The sequence below is a fragment of the Sinocyclocheilus rhinocerous genome, unplaced genomic scaffold (assembly GCF_001515625.1).
Source record: "Sinocyclocheilus rhinocerous isolate Xijiao unplaced genomic scaffold, SAMN03320098_v1.1 scaffold296, whole genome shotgun sequence".
In the NCBI taxonomy this organism is placed as follows: Eukaryota; Metazoa; Chordata; class Actinopteri; order Cypriniformes; family Cyprinidae; genus Sinocyclocheilus; species Sinocyclocheilus rhinocerous.
The window spans coordinates 11,463-17,831 of record NW_015647022.1 but is presented as its reverse complement, the minus strand read 5'-3'; positions in this window follow the sequence as shown (position 1 = coordinate 17,831).

Here is a 6,369-nt window from a genome sequence, read left to right as displayed (position 1 = left end):
CCCCATAGCGACCCCTAGAGGACGCAGTTCGAAGTTCCCATGAAAGGGAACGTCTCAGGTTACTTATGTAACCATGGTTCCCTGAGTAGGGAACGAGACACTGCGTCCTCTAGGTTTCTTGCCATGCTGTGGACGCAAGCTTCAGACGAAGAAGTGGATGATGTGTTCTCCCAGCGTCTATTTATACTATAGTCGCACCGGTAGTGTCGTCATGGCTGTCGCTGGCCAACGTGTTGTTGGTGTTTTTTCAATGTATGCTTCAGACACGGGTCACGACGAGGCGTTCCCCATAGCGACCCCTAGAGGACGCAGTGTCTCGTTCCCTACTCAGGGAACCATGGTTACATAAGTAACCTGAGACGTTCTCCTTACATCCTCATCATTAAGCCATCAGCCTGTCATATAAAGCACAGAAGAAAAAGAGAGTTCCCACTGGATTTTAATTCAAACAAGCAACAAAAAAATTTCATTTTAAACTTTGTGATGTTTAAAGGAATAGTTCAGTTATCCAGTCATTATAAAATTCATTGGAGTATATAAATAAATAAATATAAATTAATAAAAATTAATTAATTAACATACACAAATATTACCTCTATTATTAACTTTATCCTGGAATATGAATATATAAATGCAAGGAAAAATACCCTGCAAATTTAGTATTATTATCATGTTATTGTTGTTGGTTTTATTTTGCAAGGCAAACATTCTATCACTACTGTGATATGGTAATTTTTAAACGTGCGGTTTTAAATTTTTGTCTGGTTTGTTCTCTGTGTATGTGGTAAAATTGTTGCTCTTCTGAAAAGCACTTTGGTCAGCCTGGTGGCTGTTGTATATGTGCTCTACAAATAAAATGAACTTGAACAATGTACTGTATGTCAATGGGATATTAAGGTTTAATTGAGTATAAGGTTTGTTGGTATAACTGACAGTGTTAACAAAAGCAAACATGAGATAAAAAACATTTGCTAAGCCATTTTAAATAGTTTGTACAGAGCTTTGAGCCTTTTTTTTTTTGACCTGGCCTAATGACTCGTGTTTCACAGTATTTGTACTCAAGTGCTCCTTGCAAGCTCTAAAAATGGCCTTAAGCTGGACCGGCACTACTAGCTCTAAATAAAAGAGGAAGATTTCACTTTCACTTCCTTTCAGTTATTTGTTTCTGACATTGTGTTCATAACTTATTTAATATAGTCATGGTCTCTGCAACAGGTGTAAACAAATTATGCTTATTTTAAGAACTACCTCTTTATACATCCTCAAGGTGATACTGTAGCAACAGCCGAGAGATATCAGGGAAGTTATCTAGAATAAGATATTTAGGGAAGCTCAGACTCTTTCACGCTTCCAATAACGGATAACCTCTCTAGGATAACAACCCCACTGTTTCCATACTAAACCCCAGCTCAACCACCATTATTCTAGTGCCTCCATTGGATTCCACATTATATAGTCATATATAGTCTTCCTAAAAAAGACACATGGAAAGTCCATTGATGTTTGATAATATAATTATCTCCAAATCATGGATTCATGCAAATAATGTTGCAGGACCACAAACAGCTACACATGCAAAGCACATCACAGGAAACTACAGATCCTACAAGTCACAATCTGTATAGAGCTGTATATAAACAAAATACAGACACAACCTGAAAGAGACAAAACCATACATATCAAACTTTGTATCAGGTATCTGAATATGCAGCTATATTAAAATATAAAGCATATGGTCAATGTACTCATTGTGATCACACTTGATGCTTTGCAAGTCTAAAAAGGGATTTGTATTTGCAGCTATAATGATTAGGGTTTGCATTATGGGTATGGGCAGAGGTAGGGTTACGGTTTAAGGGAAGGCTCATAGCGAGACTCCAAAGCTTCACTTATCACACTCTCCTCTCCAATGATTCCTATCTTCACTAACACTGTTTTGCAATAAATGTTACTCTTTACACCAGGGTGCAAATTAGATGCATATTTTAAGTACTTTCAAATCATTTATAACACCCTTAGAAAAAAAATACATTAACATAATAAAAAGAATAAAAATTACAAGGTTATTTATGATGTTAATTAGTATGCCTAATAATAAGCTTAATGTACTTATGTAAATATTATTACACTACTTAATTGAGTGTAACATACAAACTGTAATATCAAGTGCAATGCAAACAATAGATATAGATAGATAGCTCTAATATTAGTGTTAATATAAACCTAGTGTTGCAACATTTACTATCAAAGAGATGTTCCACTGAAAGCAGAGCCATGCAAATACTCAAGGGACACTCCACACACAATAACCTCACTGTGAAGCCTAGGCCTGTTCTGCCTAAATAAAGCAAGGTAAATGATATCTCTGTCTCAAAACCAGACAGCATATGGGACCTCAAAAAAATTATGTTTAATTTTTCGCGCGTTCTGACTCCGAACAAGCCTGTATGATTCACCAAATGTTAAAGTTTTTAAATAGCCTACTTCGAACGAAAAGACTAATTGATCAGCTGATTCATTCACCTACGCTTCTGTACTGAACATTACATATCCCTGAAGATTAAAGCATCAGCACACGACGCGCTTTAAATTGGTTTCGTCCTCATTTATAATCTTTTCATATTATGTAAAACAGCATGATAAAATGGAAAAAAAAAAAAATACGAACTGAGCAAAAGTTCTCGTTAAGTGTCGCAGGCAGACCATCATCATACTCACCATCTGTAATTTCATTGCTGTCAGAGGAGGCATATTCAGCACACTCATAAGTCTCACAAAGTCCGCATGGACAAGACCGTTTCCACACTTATAGCTAAGGGATAAGGTCAGAATATGCCCGCCCACTTTATGGCACTGCAGTCCATCCTCTGGCTGTTTCTCCGGCTTGAAAAATCATTACTACCTGCGGCAAATACTCTTTTGATGAAGCAACTATGAAATAAATGAGTAATTTTACTTTATTCGGGAAATGTGGTCAAGGGTATCATGAATCAAATTACGACGTGAATATTTAAGGCCATTTATAAGACATTTCTTGATAACAACTTTCATCACATGCAGTGTTCGAAGTATACCGTGGACTTTGGGGGAGCCCACTTGTTTTGTTTTTTTTCAAAATTTCACAAATCCCGTTTTCAGGGGAGCCCATGTCTTATTAAGGGGAGCCGAGCTCCCCCTAGCTCCCCCGTAGTTCGCACCCTCACATGCTCTGGAAAGATGTTCACACTTTAAAGTTGTTCATAAATGAGGACGACTGGGTTGTTTGTTAAATCATTTGAAAACTTTTGAAAACTAAGTTTTGTGCAAACGTTTTAAGGAGCAAACTAATTTATTTGATTAAATATTATGACATCCACTATCCTCTCATCATCAATCCAACCCAGCCCAATTTTTAATGAAAGCATTTGTATTTAAAACAAAAGGAACATTTTACAATGTTTAATTTCGTTAACATTTGTTAATGCAATAGGTACCAAGAATGAACAACCTCTTTTACAGCATTAAGTTTGTTAATTCATAAATATAGGCTACTATATTCATTCACTATACATATTCACTGTTTATTTGTGTTCATTTGTAATACATTATTATATGTAGAAATTAACATTATATATTATGTCATTGTTTCATTATAACAGATTAATAAATTCTGTACAAATATTGTTCAGTATTAATTATTAATCCATAATGCATTAACTAATGTCAGCAAATGAAACTATTTACTATTTAGATAATGTTTTACCAACAGAAAGTTGTCTGCTTGAAAGTGTGGGTTTGGGTTAGGTTATAGTATTTATAACTAGCTATTTTTAAACATGTAGATGAAAAGCTTGCAACAACTTTACTCTCTGAACTTTGCTAAGCAACAAAAATAACATTCTTCTACGGGTGCAGCCATGATTTTACACATAGCTTATATGTTTCACATTTTGTGTTCCTGTAATAACTATTACAATCATGGATTTTACCATGGCTTGAACACTGCATTTTTAAATCAGAGTAAACAAGAGAACTGTCAGGGGTTGCCAGGCTAAGGAGCTTGAAGGCGTACAAAGGAGGCAGATATCAAATAAACTGAGTCTTTTAAGAAATACACTTTGGAAAAACAGGCGAAAACAACCTCTTTACACGACGGAGACAGGACAAAGAAACTAAGGAAAGGCAGGGCTATTTATACTAAACCAAACGATCGACTAATAAGAAGATTAATGAAACACAGGTGGAAACTAATGAATGATGATTAACTAAATGAGAACAGGAACTGAACCAAATAAGGGCAGACAGGAACTAAACAGAAACAAACACGTGACAGATATTGCGGGCGCCCTGGAGGCTGGGCGGAGACAAGGAGAGCCTCCAGGGCAGATCAGGGAGCTCCAGGAGCCATGGCGGAGCAGGCAGTTTGCCATGGCGGATCCTCCGTGACCTTAGCCGGCTCGGCCATGGGCAGTGGTGTAGTGTAACGAAGTAATAATACTTTGCTACAGTACTTAAGTATTTTTTGGGAGTATCTGTACTTTACTTGAGTTTTTATATTTCAGCCAACTTTTACTTTTACTCCACTACATTTCCTAATTAAAATGTATACTTTTTAATACATTTAATATACGGTACATTTCCCCGAAGCATATTCGTTACTTACTACATAATAGTCAGAAGTCAGAAGAACACAGACTGCAGAAAAGCAGGTTTGACCAATCAGTGGTCTGGCGCTTGCAAGTTAGACTCCTTAAACATCTTTGCTCATGTGCCAACAAGTGCGCGCACAATCGCGGGTGATTTCATTTTCCACTCAAGTCGAGTCTGGGGTGTGTGATATACAGCATCGTCTGCGATAATATGGTAAGTGTTGTTGTAATGATGTGCGATCTGACATTATCAAGTAGGCTATATCACCAAATCACACACAGAGTGCACGCACGTGATTTATTAGTCTATTAAAACTCAAAATTACAGGCATTCAAAATTGTAGACGGCAAAAATGCTTCTGAATGCTTTTTATATTTATATAATTTAATATAGTTAACATAATCTATATCACACAATGAGTACCGTTTTTCTGCAGATTCTTCCCGGTTCCGGTTGTCCTATTTAATGCAGCCTAAAAATCCTTTAACGGATTTGTATATTAGAAATGTGTTAGTGTGTTATGTGTAGGTTAAAAATGACAAACACGTACTTAACCCTTTAGGCGCCAGGGTTTTTTTGGAAAAAATGCTGGATTTTGACATCAAGATTTCAAAATTGTGGCTTGAAAGGGCTTAAAGATAGAGATCTACGTAAATTAGAAAAATGTTGGGCATGACCGAAAGTTTATGTGGGGTGTAAATATACTCATCTAATTTGCATATTATGACGTCATCAGGGGCGGCCATCTTGAATTTCATAATATTCAGGAAATAGTAGATATTGCATGTTTTTTTTTTTGTGTGTCTTTTTATCCTCATTCCAAATAATCAGAAAAGAGGAAACCAACAATAAAACAGGAAAACGTACTAAATTATATATTACTATATTACTTTACTATATAGTAGTAAAACGCATGTGAACAGTAACCTACTTTTTGATCAGTTCATCAGTAATATTCAGGAAATAGTAAATATTGAATTGATGTTTGAACTTATTTACATGGTTTTTTTTTTTGTCTTTTTATCCTCATTCCAAATGATCAGAAAAGAGGAAACCAACAATAAAATAGGAGAAAGTACTAAATTATTACTATATTACAATACTATATAGTAGTAAAACACATGTGAACAGTAGCCTACTTTTTGATCAGTTCATCAGTAATATTCAGGAAAAAATATTTATGGAGTGGATGTTTGAACTTATTTGCATGTTTAAAAAAAAAAAAAAATTATCCTCATTCCAAATGATCAGGAAAAGAGGAAATCAACAGTACAACTACTAGTAACTATAGTAAAGTATTACTATATTACTGTGCCATAGTAAAATGGTTGTGCCTATTTTTTGATCAGTTGACCAGCTATCTGCCCAATCAGGTATCTAGGTGACAAAGTTTATAGTTCTTGAGAGTATGGTACCTCTCATTGCATGGCACAGCGCACAAACCTACCCCACACTGACTGCACCTGTACTTTGTAAGGGTGCAGCACTGGTCAAATCTTTCTCTCCTAGATAACCAACAGGCTCATCAAAGCGTTTGATCCAGTCCTGATACACTTCTTCATTTCTCAAAAAAACCCAGCCACCTTGTCATCGCTATTTCCAGCCCTATTTAGAGCCAGATCACCCCTGCTGCCTCTACCACGTCTCCCGGCTCTCCCACGCACAGCACGGCCACGTCTACCGCGGCCACTCCCACCTCTTTGGGGCGCTGGATCCAAAGAGCTAGTGCTACTTCCAGCC